At 38.1% G+C, this 19,209-nt stretch overlaps 1 protein-coding gene across 3 annotated transcripts in view; it reads right to left on the bottom strand.

The window, feature by feature from the left end:
• LOC128687713 (Vesicle transport protein Use1) overlaps positions 1 to 19,209 on the bottom strand; it is a 243,882-nt gene that overhangs the window by 31,233 nt on the left and 193,440 nt on the right. The gene's annotated exons all lie outside the window — the stretch shown is intronic.

Raw genomic sequence — 19,209 nt, 5'->3', positions numbered from 1 at the left:
GTAGCAGAAATGTTAGATTTTTGACAATGTTCAAGTCATGTCATGCGTCCAATACAACTGGTGGGTCTAATATGCATTCATGAATGTGCTGATATTATTTATACAATTATTATAATTATGCAGTAGTCTGAATAACAGTAAATCATACATTTTTTGTGTGAATAAAAATTCAAAATGAAAAGCAAGCGTAATATAATAGGGGCCTGGAGACATGACTAATGAACAGATAAAATGTTATTTTAGTGTCAGGAATGTCTTCACTGTTTATTTTGTCTGCACTGTTTATTTTGATAATTTCGTCCTAAGACGAAATTATCATAAGTCGAATTAATTTTCCCCATAAGAAATAATGGAAATCAAATTTATCCGTTCCAGACACCCCTAAGTATGAAAAAAAAAAGAAATTTTACCACATGAAATATACATTTTCCTACACACAAAAAGAAGGATACATGCACAATATATATTGTGTAATGAAGAATAAATGACACTTACCTTTATTGCAGATGTGGTGATGAGTGATGGGATGGGAGGAGGGGAGATGGAAGTGTATTAATTTTTGGAAGGGGAATCCCCTTCCATAAGGACTTTAGGTAGCGAGTCCTTTTCTGGGGTTACTTCCCTTCTTCTTTTAATGCCACTAGGAACAACTTGAGAGTCACTGGACCTCTGTCGCACCAAAAATCTGTCCATAGAGCTCTGTACCTCGTGTTCCTCGAAGATTTTCCTAAAGTGGTTCACAACATTGTCATTATAAAAGTCACCAGCACGGCTTGCAATAGCTGTGTCAGGGTGATTTTCTTCCATAAAGGTTGGCAGTTCAACCCACTTTGCAGACATTTTCTTAATCTTTGAAGAAGGCAACTTCCTCAATTTCTCTCTTCCCTCCTCTGAAGCAATTTCCTCAGTTGTGGCCTCTTGCTGTTGCAGATGCTCTTGCAGCTCATCAGTGGTTAGTTCTTCATCGCTGTCCTCCACCAACTCTTCCACATCCTCCCCACTAACCTCCAACCCCATGGACTTTCCCAATGTCACAATAGATTCCACAACTGGCATAGGCTCCTCAGGGTTAGCCCCAAACCCTTCAAAATCCCTCTCCTACACATTCTGGCCACAATTTCCTCCAAGCAGAGTTCAAGGCCCTCTTAGTCACTCCCTCCCAAGCCTTACATATAAGGTTTACACAATTGAGGATACTAAAGTGATCTTTCCCAAACTCTCTTAGGGTCAATCGAGTGTCTTAGGTCACTTCAAAGCACTTCTGAAACATTGCTTTGGTGTACAGTTTTTTGAAATTTGAAATGACCTGCTGGTCCATGGGCTGGAGGAGAGGAGTGGTATTAGGAGGCAAGAATTTCACTGTGATAAAACTAAAGTCCCCCAAAATTTGCTCTGCCAAGTCTTAACCCTTAAACGGTCCAAACAGATCGAAGTTCAAATTCGTAGTGCTACAAAAGTAGATCTACTTTTTTTTACATATTTTCAAATATAACAAAAAAAAATGTAGATAAAAGTTTTTTTACATGTTTTCAAATGTAAAACAAAAAAGAAAATCTACATTTTTTACATACTTTCAGATGTTGAAAAAACGTATATATAGGTTTGGACCATGGTTCAGTTTGTGGGAAGGAAAAAAAAAATTCTCTTTTGCTCAAGCGGCCGCCTTGTTGTGTAGCAGCCGGGGAGCCATCCCCTACCACTCCCCAACACCACCCCACCATCCCCTACCACTCCCCAACACCACCCCACCATCCCCTACCACTCCCCAAAACCACCACCCCACCGTCCCCTACCACTCCCCCACACCACCCCCACCATCCCCTACCACTCCCCAACACCACTTCCCACCATCCCAGCATTCCTAATTCATACATGTCCAGTCTTTCTCTGCTACAAGGCAGCTGTGTTTGTGAATTGTGTTATGATATTTTAATTACTATATCTTGTATATCTGCCAAGCAATCATGACACCCAGTAGCCATAGTAGTGTTGCTGAAAGTGGCACGAAGAGGTATAACCACTTAAGTCTTAGAATTTATTTATTTATTTATTTATTTACAATTTGAGCATAAGTACAGAGGTACAAAAAAATACAGATAAGAGCAGCATGCCAAAGCCACTTATACTATGCATAGCATTATGGGCTGGCTTAAAATTAACTAAGCAATGATGAAATCAGTGATAATACATTATTGTAAACAGATAACTATAAAGCACAAATGAGTATTACAAAGACAGGTCATATGGTTGCATGCATTGTTGTACATTCAGTCGTATGGAGTATTCTGTTAGGTAGTGGATTTAAAAAATAATAAAGTTAGATTGGGTTTTAGGTTTAACATTTATGTGATATAATTGTGAGAAACATTTAAGAAATACAATTTATAAGGATATTAAACAAGATATACCTGTAGCCGTAATTGAAGTGTTACTTTGTACACAGAAAAAGAGGTTAACATGAGTTTGTGTGACTGACTGAATGACTGACTTTCTGACTGACTGACTGAACTGACTGACTGAGTGACTTGACTGACTGAATGACTTACTGAGTGACTTGACTGACTGACTTACTGAATGACTTGACTGACTTACTGAGTTACTTGACTGACTTACTGAATGACTAAACTGACTTACTGAATGACTTGACTGACTTACTGAATGACCTGACTTATGACTTGACTGACTTACTGAATAACTTGACTGACTTACTGAGTGACATGACTGACTGAATGGCTTGACTGACTTACTGAGTGACAAAGCTTCATGCAGACATGACAAATGACCAAAAACAAGAAAATCGTTTCTGGATTTGCCCCAGTGAAAGGGACAGCTGGTTAAGCATAAGAGAGGTACTGAAAAGTGAAAACCCAGAAAGCATAAGGAAATTTCTAAGGAGCTTGCCAGAGTTGTACAAAGAGTGGAAAACAGGGAAAAAGGAACAAGAAAAGGAGGAAAATGCAAATAGAGGTGAAAACCAAGGAGTAAAAGTAAGATCAAGAGCAGAAAGTGTCATACAGAGCAAGTCGGAAAAGGAAACAGGGATACAAAACATAGCAGAAAGGGGAAGGGAGGATGAGAAAACTAGAACAAGAACAAACAAAAATGAGCAAAGGGAAGAAATTAGCCAAGAACAAAGTGAACAAGGGAACTCAGATCAGGTGGCAGAACTTAGGAACGACACATAATCAATAAATACAGTGGACCCCCGGTTAACGATATTTTTTCACTCCAGAAGTATGTTCAGGTGCCAGTACTGACCGAATTTGCTCCCATAAGGAATATTGTGAAGTAGATTAGTCCATTTCAGACCCCCAAACATACACGTACAAACGCACTTACATAAATACACTTACATAATTGGTCGCATTCGGAGGTGATCGTTATGCGGGAGTCCACTGTACAGTGGACCCCCGCATAACGATGGCATCACATAGCGATTATTTCGCATACCGCTTACTTTAATTGCAAAAATTTTGCCTCGCATACCGCTTAAAAACCCGCTTACCGATTTTCGTCCGAGACGCTTCCAATGTGCGGCCTGAGCCACGCTCACATGTTCCGCCGGTGGCATTGTTTACCAGCCAGCCTCCGCAATAACATCCAAGCATACAATCGGAATATTTCGTATTATTACAGTGTTTTCGGTGCTGTTTCTGGAAAATAAGTGACCATGGGCCCCAAGAAAGCTTCTAGTGCCAACCCTGTGGTAAAAAGGGTGAGAATTAGTATGGAAATTAAGAAAGATTTTGAAGGGTTTGGGGCTAACCCTGAGAAGCCTATGCCAGTTGTGGAATCCATTGTGCCTACTTCAAAAATTAAGGAAATGTGTGCACAGTGGGTTGAACTGCAAACCTTTATGGATGAAAATCACCCTGACACAGCTGTTGCAAGCCGTGCTGGTGACTATTTCAATGACAATGTTGTGGCCCATTTTAGACAAATCGTAAAGGAACGGGAGGTACAGAGCTCTATGGACAGATTTGTTGTGCGACAGAGGTCCAGTGACTCTCAAGCTGGTCCTAGTGGCATTAAAAGAAGAAGGGAAGTAACCCCGGAAAAGGACTTGCTACCTCAAGTCCTAATGGAAGGGGATTCCCCTTCTAAACAGTAAGAAGATAATGCTCTCCCCTCCTCCCATCCCATCAATCATCACCAGATCTTCAATAAAAGTAAGTGTCATGTAAGTGTGCATGCCTTTTTCAGTTTGTGTGTATTAAAATTAACATTTCATGTGGTAAAAAAATTTTTTTTTCATACTTTTGGGTGTCTTGCACGGATTAATTTTATTTCCATTATTCTTATGGGGAAAATTCATTCACATAACGATTATTTCGCATAACGATTACCCCTCTTGCACGGATTAAAATCGTTAACCGGGGGTCCACTGTATAGGTAGTCAGAACATTTGCAGTTACTATGCTAAAGGTATGTGACTATATGGCAGATATTGTTGGAATAAACACACCAGAAAATGTGCGAACATGTTGAGGAAGAGAAAGTGTCATTTCAACAAAGAGTGTAGGTACTTCCATCCAGTAATGTGTAAAGCGTCAATGCAGTCCAGAGAATGTTATGACCTGAGCTGCCCAGACCATCATATAAAAGGAACGCGGCGCTACAGAGTTAGCAGAGAAAGGGAAATTGAACAGCATTCTTTTTTAGACAAAAAGAGAAAAGATCAAAATAAAGGAAGAGACAAACAGGGGGAATGGTACAGAGAGGACAGGTGGGAAGTAAAATGGGGCGTACCAAACCAGGCATCAGCCCGTCAAGGCCGAATAAGCAAACAAACAAGAAGCCAGTACTGGAGAAACCAGAGGCGTGTACACCAGGGGACATACCAGGTAGTACACCACCAGTGGTACTAATGAAACACAAAGCGAGACAAAACATCCCACTTGGTAATTCCTACTTCATATTTGTAAATATACAGGGTTTGAAACCAAATAAAAATGGCAAAGTTAGTTATGTCAGTGGGCTCCTGACAGAAGCGAATGCCATATTCGGAGCATTTACAGAAACACATACAAGGGATGTTTTGGACAGAGAGATAAAGATAGAAAACTACAACATGTATAGATGTGACAGAATCAATAGGTCACAGGGAGAAGTAGGAATCTATGTAAAGGATACTTTCGCTATTTTGAGGATTGTTGGGAAGGTAGATGATTCAATGGATTTGTTAAAGAGTGTTGCAATAACTGGTGACAATACTTGAGAAGCTTTTTTGCACATAAAAGCAGGCAAGTTGGTTATGTCTCCTGCCTTGTTTTTAAGGGTGTCTATGATGAGCGTAACTTCAATGGGGTTGGTTGGAGCTAGGAATAGCATATTTGGGTAGGTACCTATGAGGTAGTCTGACGGACGGGTGTTTGTGCTTGGTATTTTGTTTGCTAGATTTTTACCTATGGTGGAGAAGAAAACATTAAGTCTGTTTGCTGTTTCGGTTGGAGTGAGTAGGGGTTCATCTGATTTTGTTAGTTTGATTGTTTTGTTTTTGGATAACATTTTAGTTCCAAGAATTTCAGATAGAGTTTTCCAGGTTTTTTTCATATCACCTTTGATGTTATGTAATCTATTTTCATAATACAATTTTTTGACCTTCTTATCAGGCTGGTAAGTGCTGACGAGTAACTTTTCAACCGTTCTCTAGTTATTTGACCCATTCTATATTGTTTTTCATATATGTGCTTCGTGTTAATGGATTTGAGGATGCTTGGTGTTAGCCAGGGATTATTCAGTCTCTTTGCTGTGATTTGTTTAGTTTTTCTGGGGCAATGTCTGTTATAGAGGCATAGAGCTTTTTTTAGAAAATTATTTATACATTCATTCATATCTGTACATATTTCGAGCTCATTTTGCCAATCGATGTTATTCACAGCTGCTATAAAGCTGTTAACTGCTGTCTCATTATGTAGTCTGAAGGTTACTTTAGTAATGTCTTGTGGTAGTTTGCGCAGATTGGTTATGAGAAAGGTTGGGCAGTGGTCTGTAGTGCTGTCTGTGATTATGCCTGATTTTAAAGGGGATATGGTGTTTGTCCAGATGTGGTCTATCAAGGAGATGCTTGTCTTGGAGATTCTTGTAGGTTTAGACATTGCTGGTAGCAATAGGCAGTTACTCATTGTGTTTGTGAATTCGGTTACTTGTGGGTCCTGGTCGTGTAGTATGTTTATGTTGAAATCTCCTGTTAGTAGTAGGTGGTCTTTATTTATGTGTGCATCAGTAATCATGTTTCCTAGTTTTTCACTAAAATTATAAATGTTTGACTGTGGTACTCTGTAGATGTTTATAACTGTGAGGGGTTTTTGCAGGTCTTTTGATTTAAATTTGGTTATGATATATTCTCCACGTACATCCCTTGTGCAAGATTTATTGATACATTCGAGTTGATTTGAGTAGTATATAGCTGTTCCTCTCCCTTGCTGGTCTGTTCTACAGTTGTGTATGGCTATGTAGCCAGGAATGGTATAGAAATCTGTAATATCAGGCTTAAGCCAGGTTTCTGTGAGTGTGATGATTGATATATTGGAATGAAGGGAATTGAGTAATGCTGTGAGGTCATCAAAATGTTTGCTCAAGGATCTGACATTGTAGTTATTGTTTGCACTGAGTAATGACTTCGCTTGGCCTGCTGTGTAGCAATTAGTTACTGGTTGATTCGTGTAATTCATTTTGTAAAAAGTTTACATCAGGATCTATGCCTGTAATCATAGGATGAGAGTAATTTTACAAACTAGATTTTCTGAGTGAAATGATACAAGATTTATATTGAATCTACAACTAGACTTATGACTAAGACTCTGTGATTAATCTAAAACTTGTAAAAATTTGAAAGAAAAAGGGATTACAGTGGAACCTCAAAAATCGAACTTAATCCGTTCCAAAAGCTAGTTCTAAATTTGAAAAGTCTGAAATTCGAAGCAATATTTCCCATAAGAAATAATGGAAATACAATTAATCCGTTCCAGAAACCCAAAAATATTCACACAAAAAATACATTTTATAGAGATTAATTACAGTTTTACATACAACAAATACAGTGGACCCCCGCACACCGTACACATCACATAACGTTCAATCCGCATACCGCTCGCTTTTATCGCAAAAATTTTGCCTCGCATACCGCTCAAAAACGAAAGCCTGTAATTGTTTTACATGATGGTAGGATTGCTGGTGTCCTTTTTTCTGTCTCATGAACATGCAAGATTTCAGGTACGTCTTGCTACTTCTGCTTACACTTAGGTCACACTACACATACATGTACAAGCATATGTATACACACCCCTCTGGGTTTTCTTCTATTTTCTTACTAGCTCTTGTTCTTGTTTATTTCCTCTTATCTCCATGGGGAAGTGGAACAGAATTCTTCCTCCGTAAGCTATGCGTGTTGTAAGAGGCGACTAAAATGCCAGGAGCAAGGGGCTAGTAACCCCTTCTCCTGTATATATTACTAAATGTGAAAGGAGAAACTTTTGTTTTTCCTTTTGGGCCACCCTGCCTTGGTGGGATACGGCCGATGTGTTGAAAGAAAGAAGACCGCTCAAAAACCCGCTCACTGCTCTTCGTCCGAGACGCGTCCAATGTGCGCCCTTAGCCAGCCTCACATGTGCCGCCGGTGGCATTGTTTACCAGCCAGCCTCCGCGGTAACATCCAAGCATACAATCGGAACATTTCGTATTATTACAGTGTTTTTGGTGATTTTATCTGCAAAATAAGTGATCATGGGCCCCAAGAAAGCTTCTAGTGCCAACCCTACAGCAATAAGGGTGAGAATTACTATAGAGATGAAGAAAAAGATCATTGATAAGTATGAAAGTGGAGTGCGTGTCTCCGAGCTGGCCAGGTTGTATAATAAACCCCAATCAACCATAGCTACTATTGGTGGTACAGCTGCTGCTGCTGCTGTACCACCATCAGCTGCTGCTGCTGCTGTAGTACCATCTGCTGCTGCTGTAGCATCGTCTGCTGCTGCTGTAGCATCGTCTGCTGCTGCTGTAGCACTGTCAGCTGCTGCTGCTGTTGTACCACCGTCAGCTGCTGCTGCTGCTGTAGTACCATCTGCTGCTGCTGTAGCATCGTCTGCTGCTGCTGTAGCATCATCTGCTGCTGCTGTAGCACTGTCACCTGCTGCTGCTGTTGTACCACCGTCAGCTGCTGCTGCTGCTGCTGTAGTACCATCTGCTGCTGCTGTAGCATCGTCTGCTGCTGCTGTAGCATCGTCTGCTGCTGCTGTAGCACTGTCAGCTGCTGCTGCTGCTGCTGTAGCACTGTTGTTGGTGTGGCTTATTGAGAATACCAAGAAACAATTAACCCCAGAGGATTTTCCACCCAGGATAACCCAAAAAAGTCAATGTCATCGAAGACTGTCTAACTTATTTCCATTGGGGTCCTTAATCTTGTCTCCCAGGATGCAACCCACACCAGTCGACTAACACCCAGGTGAACAGGGAAAAATGCCTGGAACTAGTGCTCATATTGGTGAATTTAAAGCCAGCAAAGGTTGGTTTGAGAGATTTAAGAATTGTAGTGGCATACACAGTGTGATAAGGCCTGTTCTGGAAGAAAATGCCAAACAGGACCTACAGTACTCAGGAGGAAAAGGCACTCCCAGGACACAGTGTCTCATCAGTCATTGCTGCATCTTCAATAAAGGTAAGTGTCATTTATTCTTCATTTAGTAGAGCAGTACATGCACAATACATATTGTGCATGTACTACTCTACTATTGTGCATGTATCCTTCTCTTTGTGTGTAGGAAAATGTATATTTCATGTGGTAAAATTTTTTTTTTCATAATTTTGGGTGTCTTGCATGGATTAATTTGATTTCCATTATTTCTTATGGGGAAAATTCATTCGCATACCGATCATTTCGCATAACAATGAGCCCTCTTGCACGGATTAAAGTCGCTATGCGGGGGTCCACTGTACTATAGTTTTTAATTATGTATAATAATACAGTGGAACCTCAAAAATCGAATGTATCGCATATCGAACGTTTCGAAAATAGAACCATTTTTTTGGACAAACTGTGTCCCTATTATCGAACCCGCCCCTATTTTCAGACTGCTGGGTACGGGACCTGTCTGCCGGCCCGCTGTGTCCGCGGCCCCGCACAGGCGCCATGAGCAGTCTAGCTTTATTTATCCTTGAGTGTACACTAACCTGCGCTCTCATTCATGCATTTTACGATTATTTCGTTGTGTTTAGTGCTTTTGGGTCTGTGAAATAAGCTGCCATGGGCCCAAAGAAACTTGCTAGTGGTACCCCTGTGGTAAAGAAAGTGAGAAACACCATAGATGTGAAGAAGGAAATAATACAGAAGTATGAGAGTGGTGTGAGACTTATTGAGCTTGCCAGGATGTATGGGAAAAACAAGTTGACCATCGGTTCTATCCTGTCAAAGAAAGAACAAATCAAGAAAGTTGATGTTGCAAAAGGTGTTAATATAGGGAGTGGATGAGGTGCCTTCTTCAAAGATTAAGGAGATTTGTGCCAAGTGGAATGATGTCCAAATGTTTGTGCAGAAGTACCACCCTGAGCAAGCTGAAACAAGCCATCTTTGCAACAAGTTCAGTGACAGAACCACGTCCCATTTTAGGGAAATGTTGAAGAGGTGCCAGAAACAGAGGAATCTCAAGCTGGTCCTAGTGGCATTAAAAGACAGAGAAGGGAAGTAACCCCAGAGAGGGCTTTGCCTGAAGTCCTCATGGAGGGGGATTCTCCTTCCAAACACTAACCCCAACTCCCTCTCTCCTCCCTATCTTCCAGATGCCATCACCAATCTTCAATAAAGGTAAGTAAAAATGTTATTTTATATGTATTACTATACATAATTAAAAACTATAGTATTTGCTGTATATAAAACTGTAATTAATCTCTGTAAAATGTATTTTTTGTGTGAATATTTTTGGGTTTCTAGAATGGATTAATTGAATTTCCATTATTTCTTATGGGAAATATTGCTTCGAATTTCAGACTTTTCGAATTTAGAACTAGCTCCTGGAACGGATTAAGTTCAATTTTTGAGGTTCCACTGTATATATAAAATAACATTTTACTTATCTTTATTGAAGATTGGTGATGGCACCTGGAAGATAGGGAGGAGGAGAGAGGGAGTTGGGGTTAGTGTTTGGAAGGAGAATCCCCCTCCATGAGGACTTCAGGTACAGCCCTCTCTGGGGTTACTTCCCTTCTCTGTCTTTTAATGCCACTAGGACCAGCTTGAGAGTCACTGGACCCCTGTCTCACAAAATAACTGTCCACAGTCCTCTGTTTCTGGTGCCTCTTTAACATTTCCCTAAAATGGGACATGGTTCTGTCACTGAACTTGTTGCAAAGATGGCTTGTTTCAGCTTGCTCAGGGTGGTACTTCTGCACAAACATTTGGACATCATTCCACTTGGCACAAATCTCCTTAATCTTTGAAGAAGGCACCTCATCCACTCCCTATATTAACCCTTTGACTGTCGCGGCCGTATATATACGTTTGTGAGGTACCGTGTTTGACGTATATATACTCATAAATTCTAGCGGCTTCAAATCAGGCAGGAGAAAGCTAGTAGGCCCACATGTGAGAGAATGGGTCTGTGTGGTCAGTGTGCACCACATAAAAAAAATCCTGGAGCACGCAGTGCATAATGAGAAAAAAAAAACTCCGACCGTTTTTTTTAATTAAAATGCCGACTTTGTGGTCTATTTTCGTATAGTATTTGTGGTTGTATTCTCGTTTTCATGGTCTCATTTGATAGAATGGAAACTATATTATAGAAATGGAGGTGATTTTGATTAATTTTACTATAAAAAGAACCTGGAAATGGAGCACAAAGTACAGGAAATGTTTGATTTTTGCCGATGTTCAAAAGTAAACAAATGACATCATTGTCCAATAAATGTCCAAATAGCCATTCTAATACGCAGTCATGAATGGGTTGATGTAATTTTTACAATTATTACAGTATTGCAGTAGTCTGCATAACAGTAAATCTTCTATTTTTTGTTTGAATAAAATTTCAAAATAAAAAGCAAGAGTAATATCACAGGGACCTGGAGACATGACTGATGAACAAAGAAAATCTTATTTTAGAGCCAGGAATGTCTGCATTGTTCATTCTGGACCTTATTTTGAAATTGTCGTATTTTTTAATTTTCGTGAAATTGGCCAAATTGCAAATTTCTGACCATGTTATTGGGTAGTTGAAATCGGTAAATGGGCAGTTTCTTGTGCTCAATCGATAGAAAAAATAGAGTTCTGAAGAAATAGTTATGAGTTTGGTTGACTGGAATAACGGAATTAGCCGAAAATAGGGCTCAAAGTGGGCGAAATTGCCGATTTTTAAATATCGCCGAAGTCGCTAACTTCGCGAGAGCGTAATTCCGTCAGTTTTCCATCAAATTTCGTTTTTTTTGGTGTCTTTACAATCGGGAAAAGATTCTCTATCATTTCATAAGAAAAAATATTTTTTTTTTTCGAATATTTTGCGACACCAGGAGCAACTTCAGGATTGGGCCCTTCGACAGTCAAAGGGTTAACACCTTTCGCAACATCAGCTTCCTTGATTTGTTCTTTCTTTGACAGGACAGAACCAATGGTCGACTTGTTTTTCCCATACATCCTGGCAAGCTCAACAAGTCTCACACCACTCTCATACTTCTGTATTATTTCCTTCTTCACATCTATGGTGTTTCTCCCTTTCTTTACCACAGGGGTACCACTAACAAGTTTCTTTGGGCCCGTGGCAGCTTATTTCACAGTCCCACAAGCACTAAACACAACGAAATAATCGTAAAATGCGTGAATGAGAGCGCAGGTTAGTGTTCACTCAAGCATAAACAAAGCTAGACTGCTCACGGCGCCTGCGCGGGGACGCGGACAGAGCGGGAGGCAGACAGGTCCCGTACCTGGCGGTCCGAAAATAGGGGAGCGTTCGATAATAGGGACACAGTTTGTCCGAAAAAATGGTCCTATTTTCGAAACGTTCGATACGTGATACGTTCAATTTTTGAGGTTCCACTGTATTACAGAATAGATAATTCAGTTATACACTTAAGCATCTAATAGCACCTTAATTATTTTAACAAGTGAGTTTAAATAAAGGAGCTAATGAATATAATAATAAAAGAATGAATTAAAAGCAAAATCAGTAGCACCTGAGGTAGTCAATAGCACCTGGAGTATTTTAATGGCAAAACAGTTAACTTATTACACTTTAGCCCCTGAGAATAGCACTTTGATTATTTTAACAATTGTGAATATATGAACTAAGGTAGTTATATAAAGCTAAAATAAAGGAGAAAATATACAGGTCTCCCTCAACATTCACGTTTTCAACTTTCACGGGCCTCACACATTCGCGAATTCCCAACTGCCAAATTCCCAGCCGCCAAATCATATTTAAGTTTCCCGCCACCTGCGAGTCCCTACTACCCTCCCTCCGACCCCCGCAACTGGCAGCCAGCCCTCCCACCACTCAGTGTGGTGAGTGTTTTGTTTGTTCATTATTTGCTATTAAACTACAGAATAAATAATGTAAACCCATTCATGACTGCATATTGGAATGGCTATTCGGACAGGTATTAGAAGGTGACATCATGTGTTTACTCTTGACACTGCAAAGAATTAAACATTTCTGCTACAGCTAATAATAACAATAGTAATAATAATAATAATAATAATAATAATAATAATAATAATAATAATAATAATAATAATAATAATAAATATGATATAATTGAAGAAGGAAATTGTGCAAAAATACGAGGGAGTGGTTGACACATCGTCAGTGTGACTTTGTTTATGCTGGAGTGAACATTAGTCTCCCTGCTCTTCCAAACATTTCACAATAATTCACTGTGTTTGGTGCTTGTAGATTGAGTGTGACTGGAGTGGTAGAGGCAGTGATTGAGGCAATGGTATTTAATAACATACATGTTAATAATAATACATGTTATTAATAATATGTACTATTATTATTTATAACATATGTTATTAAATACATACATGTTATTAATAATAACATGTACTATTATTATTTATAACATATATGTTATTAAATACCACTGCCTCAACCGCTGAATTATTGTGAAATGTTTGGAAGAGCAGGGAGACTAACGTTCACTCCCGCATAAACAAAGTCACACTGACGATGTGTCAACCACTCCCTCGTATTTTTGTACAATTTACTTCTTCAATTATATCATATTTATTATTATTATTATTATTATTATTATTATTATTTTTACTATTGTTATTATTAGCAATAGCAGAAATGTTTGATTCTTTGCTGTGTTCAAGAGTAAACACATGATGTCACCGTCTAATACCTGTCCGAATAGCCATTCCAATATGCAGTCATGAATGGGTTAACATTATTTATTCTGTAGTTTAATAGCAAATAATGAACAAACAAAACACTCACCACACAGTGGTGGGAGGGCTGGCTGCCAGTTGCAGGGGTCGGAGGGAGGGTAGTAGGGACTCGCAGTGGTGGAGGAATTGGTGAAGTCTGTGGTATTTAATAACATACATGTTATTAACATACATGTTATTAAATAACATACATTATTAAAGCATAACATGTGTATATTTAGTACAATTTATGACGTTTTCATGTATTTTATGATTATTCGTGGTTCAACAAGTTAAGGAAGCAGTATTGTAATATATTTCCCTACAATATATTGGGGCACCAAACATTCACGGTTTTTCAACATTCGCGAGGCTCTTGATCCCCTAACCCTCGCGAATGTTGAGGGAGACCTGCATAAGGGACTAAATTAAGTAATGGTAAACAAAGTTCAATGGACAGATATTCACTATGATATAATATTGATTTGGGAGTAAGATCTGATTTGTAATGTATAACAAGTTGAGCAATTAATTGTACTATAAAAAGTAGAGAAATATGAGGTAGCTGGTGCTAGCTAGCAAAAGATAGTTTTGGGACTCTCACAATAATGTAATTGGAATATACACTAATTGCACACACAATATAAAAGGGACTAAAAAAAGTAGTGGTAAACAGAATTGAATGGACAGGTAGCAACCATGAATAACATTAATTTGGAGTAAGATTTGACTTGCAACACAAAATTATGAGCAATTAATAGCAGTTAAAAAGTAAAAAGTATTTGAGGTAGCTGGTATTAGCTAGTAAAAGAAAAAAAATAATAATGCACAATAATGTAATAGTAACGTACACTATATGCACCACACGTATATATGTGTTAAGGACACTTATCTAATCTGGTACAGAAATGTCAGCTTTTCTAAGGAAGGTAGAGAAATCATGTTCATTTGAGATGATGTATTGTTGTCCTGTTGAAGTTTTTCTAACTAGTATTTTCCCATCTTGAGTGAACCACTGATGTATTTTGTTTTACTGTTTAAGTTTTTTTCAACCTGAACAGAAGATTTTGACGTTTTCTCGTTAGACAATCATTGATGAACACTCCATTTTTCATTGTAATTGGTGATTTAATTAAGTCCTTTCTTTTATCATATGAATGAAGTCTGATCATATGGAGGGCCCCGCTTTACGGCGTTTCACTTTACGGCGTTCCACTAATACGGTCATTTCAAATTATGACCAAAACTCGCTATACGGCTCCCTCCACCTGACTTTCTAATACGGTCACCGCGCCCCACCTTGTTTGTTTACATTCCTCATGAGCTCAGTAAGCACTAAGTCTCTCTATTTTGTCTGGAAACTCCAAAATTTCAAATGTTTTTAAAAGTTATTTCATATTTTATATATACTCTGATAATTATACTTATGTATACCTGTACTTAAATAAACTTACATACTGTGCTGGCATGCAGGTACACATTAAAATCAGTAAGAGTGTCTTATGTCTCCAGACGTCATATTAGTAATGATAATAATCATCGAGTCTCATTTAAATGTCGTATATTACGTTAAATACACATTTTCATTAATCCATCTATGATATTTTTGCAAAATTATATAATAAACACGATACATAACATAAAAAGATGATAAGTACACCCCACAATAGAATAAATAAACATAAATATGAGATGTGGTAGCAGACGACTTGCACAAGTGACGCCATATTAGAAATGATAATAATAATAATAATAATAATCACCGAGTCTCATTAAATGTTGTATATTACGTTAATATACACATTTTCATTAATCCATCCATGATATTTTTTTCAAAATTATATAAAAAACACGATACATAACATAAAAAAGATGATAAATACACCGTACAATAGAATAAATAAACATAAATATGAGATGTGGTAGCCAGATAACTTGTACAAGTGATGCCAAGAATAACATTTTCACTAATCTAACATAAGAGAAAATGTGTTACTGGGGGTAACTGTAGAAAATTATTCCTTTCGTATGTATGTAAGTAAGTTTATTCAGGTATACACAAATACAGCTACATAGATTATCATACATAACAACATATGTGTAGAGAACCTAGGATAACCCAAAAAAGTCAGAGTGACTTATTTCCATTGCCTTCACTCAGAGCATCATTTCTTCTCAAAATGATGTTACATGAGAATGAGAGTGTTCTTTATTTATTCTACTGTATCAATGTAGAGACAACCTGTACACAATGTAACTTGTACACAAACCAGACGTGTACACTTCGTTTACAAAACTTACCTTCGCCTGGTTTGTTTACATAACTCTGCGCCTGTCCTCTCTCATGCACTCATTCTTTCTCTCTCTCATTTATTCGTTTTATCTCATTTACTTACTCCTGACCCTACATTAAGACTACAAATATTTTAAGGTAAGTAATGAGTGAACTGTATATACATTTTATCGCTCTGGGATGCTTAAATGTAATAGAATATTATGAGTAGGTGGGTTGGCCTGGCATGGTAACCCGGCTGACTACCATACATACCACACTTGATTTTTTACAATAAATACTACTCATCTCACCCTATATTTTAAGGTAAGTAATGAGTGAACTGTATATACATTTTATCGCTCTGGGATGCTTAAATATCATAGAATTGTATGTGTGGGTGGGGTGGCCTGGTATGGTAGCCTGGCTGACTACCATACATACCACACTTGATTTCTTACAATAAATACTACTTGTCTCACCCTAGATTAAGACTATAAATATTTTAAGGTAAGTAATGAGTGCACTATGTGTGTATTGTACTTTTTTATTGTTTTTTGATGCCTGGTTCTATTGCTAACTTAATATATGTTAGTGTAAACTTGTTATCTAGTGTTTGTATGCATTTGTAAGTAGAAAAAAAGGGTGTTCCACTTTACGGCGGTTTCCGCTTTACGGCGGTAGCCTGGAACCTAACCAGCCGTATAAGTGGGGCCTTCCTGTACTGTGTTTACTACCTTGTTTTCCTAGCAAACGTGTTTCTTTGATTTCCTTGTTTTGCACAATAACTTTTACATGGTCCTGTATTATCCTGATAGCAGTTTCTTTGCACTGTTCTTGGGTTATTTCACCAGGAATGTGTGGACTGTTTATTATAACTGCATCAGACAACTTATCTTGTTCGGTTTTGTCATCTTGGAAATCAAGGTATTCATTCAGTCGAGTGTGCATGTTCTGATTCCAGTCCTTGATTGCTTCTTTAACCTTCATATTTAGAGTTGTTATTTGCTCAGTGTGACCGGCTATAGCTGTTTTCAGAGTATTTTCTGTGTCAGCACTTCCCGATGCAATCTGCTCTTCAAGGTTTTGGATCTTGTTCTCGAGGTTGGTTATCTTGGATTCTTGTTGCACAAGTGTTGCTTTAATATCTTTGATTTCGCTTTCTAGAGCGACGATGTATCCCTGATATTGTCAGGAATAATCATACCTGAGTTATCATAAGTGAACCCTTTGAAGGGAGTGGAGCTGGAGGGGGAATCAGCCATGTTTGTTGTTGTTGTTTCCTGGGTTGTGGTGGTGAGGGGGGTTGATGATACACTGAGTGAATATATGATGATACAATTTATTTTATTTATTTTATTTATTTATTTAGTTATTTATTTATTAATTTGAACATGATACAGAGAAGTACAAGGAATAAAGTTTTTAAAGTGCAGCATGCCAAAGCCCCTTGTATGCAGAGCATTATGGGAAGGCTTAAAATTAACTTAAGATTAACTAAAGAATGATATATTCAGTGGTACAAAAAATATTGTAAAACAGATAACAATTTAGTACAAATGAGTATTACAAAGACAGGTCATATGGTCATTTACTGTGTTGCTATGTAATCAGTAGAATGGAGTATTCTGTTAGGTAATGAAGTTAAATAGTAACAAAGTTTGATTGGGTCACAAGTTGACATTTATGAGATACAATAATGAGATACATATATGAGATACAATTTATGAGATACAATTACATATTCAGTATTTATTTAGTTGTGGGTGAGTAAGTGATTTTTGAGAAGAGACTTGAATGTATAAACAGACAGTGTTTCTTTTATATTCACAGGTAATGAATTCCAGATTTTAGGGCCTTTTATGTGCATTGAGTTTTTGCATAGCGTGAGATGGACACGAGGAACATCAGAGAGTGATCTGTGCCGTGTGTTATGGTCATGTGTTCTGTTGAGGTTGGTAAGGAGATGTTTGAGGGGAGGGTTTACGTCAGAGTTAAGTGTTCTATGCATGTAGTAGGCGCAGTAATAAGTATGGATGTTTTGTATTGTGAGTAGGTTTAGAGTTTTGAATATTGGTGGAGTGTGCTGTCTGTAGTGGGAATTTATTATTCTGACTGCAGCCTTTTGTTGGGTGATTAGTGGTCTGAGATGGTTTATTGTTGTTGAGCCCCATGCACAAATTCCATAGGTGAGATAGGGGTAAATAAGTGAGTGATATAGGGCCAGGAGGGCTGACTGTGGAACATAGTACCGTATCTTCGATAGTATGCCTACGGTCTTGGAAATTTTTTTGGAAATTTGTTGTATATGTGTTTGAAATTTGAGTCTATTATCGAGGTGGATTCCTAGGAACTTTCCCTCTGTGAGTTTTGTGATAGGTGATCCATTTATCATTATGTTAAGAGACACATCTGTAGCTCTGTTACCAAACTGAATGTAGTAGGTTTTGTCAATGTTTAGAGTAAGTTTGTTGGTCCTCATGAGTGAATATATACCAAATATATACCAAATAGTCTTTATATTGGTCTCAGAGGCCATAAAAGTTACTTGAAAAAATAATATATTAAAAAATAAAAGAAAAAAGTAGAAAAAACAAAATGAACTATTACCGGGTGACCGGCAGTCGACAATGTTGCCGTATGCGGTTCAATTTCTGCCAACTTCACGCCTCCATATCTCGGTAAGTATTGATGGCAAAAAAAAAAAATTTTTTAGCCTATAAAATAAATATATAACAATGGTTATAAATGACCATAATTTTTAAAGGGGTGGACCGGTAAGCCAGCGGAAGGCCTCGGTCAGATGACCAAAAGCTCCAAAGGCGGGTCATCATCTGACTGAGACCCGCGTCAGGAAACATTTGTCCTGTTTCCTGACGAACCTTACCTAACCTAACCTATAAAATTTAGAAAAAAAAAACTATCTTTTCATAAGAAAAAATAATTTTTTTCAAATTTTTACCGACCCTGAGAACAGGTTTGGGAGAGGGCCTGCCGAACCGAAAGGATTAAGTGTATTTACATTATTTCTTATGGGAAAATATTGCTTCGACTTTCAGCTGTTTCGAGTTCAGGCCTAGCTCCTGGAACAGATTATGGCTGAAACTCAGGATTCCACTGTACTATAATTTTGAAGAAAATATCATAGATGGATTAATGAAAATGTCTATATTAACCAAAAATAAGACATTTAATGTGCCCAAGAGTGAGTCACGAACGTATGAGTGGCCCAGGCACACGCATCTGGTACCAATGATTTCCGAGCGGATGTACAAAACCTGGGGAGAAATTTCGCCGAAAAAAGTGCTCTGTATGTATATATGAATTGTACAATTTCCGCATTGGCCGAAAACTGGGGGATCCACTGTAATTTGTGTATAGTTGAAATAGGTAAATGGGCAATTTCTTGTTCTCAATCGATAGAATAAATGGAGTTCTAGTAAAGTAGCTATGAGTTTGGCCAAGTGAAATAAAGGGAGTGGCCCAAAATAGGGATCAAATTGAGTGAAATTGTCGATGCGTAAATATCGCCGAGACTACTAACTTTGCGAGGGTGTAATTCCATATGTTTTCCATCAAATTTCAA

Source organism: Cherax quadricarinatus, chromosome 11 (assembly GCF_038502225.1).
Source record: "Cherax quadricarinatus isolate ZL_2023a chromosome 11, ASM3850222v1, whole genome shotgun sequence".
NCBI classification, from domain to species: domain Eukaryota; kingdom Metazoa; phylum Arthropoda; class Malacostraca; order Decapoda; family Parastacidae; genus Cherax; species Cherax quadricarinatus.
The sequence above is the reverse complement of the archived record's forward strand: the minus strand, read 5'-3'. Positions and strand labels throughout refer to the sequence as shown.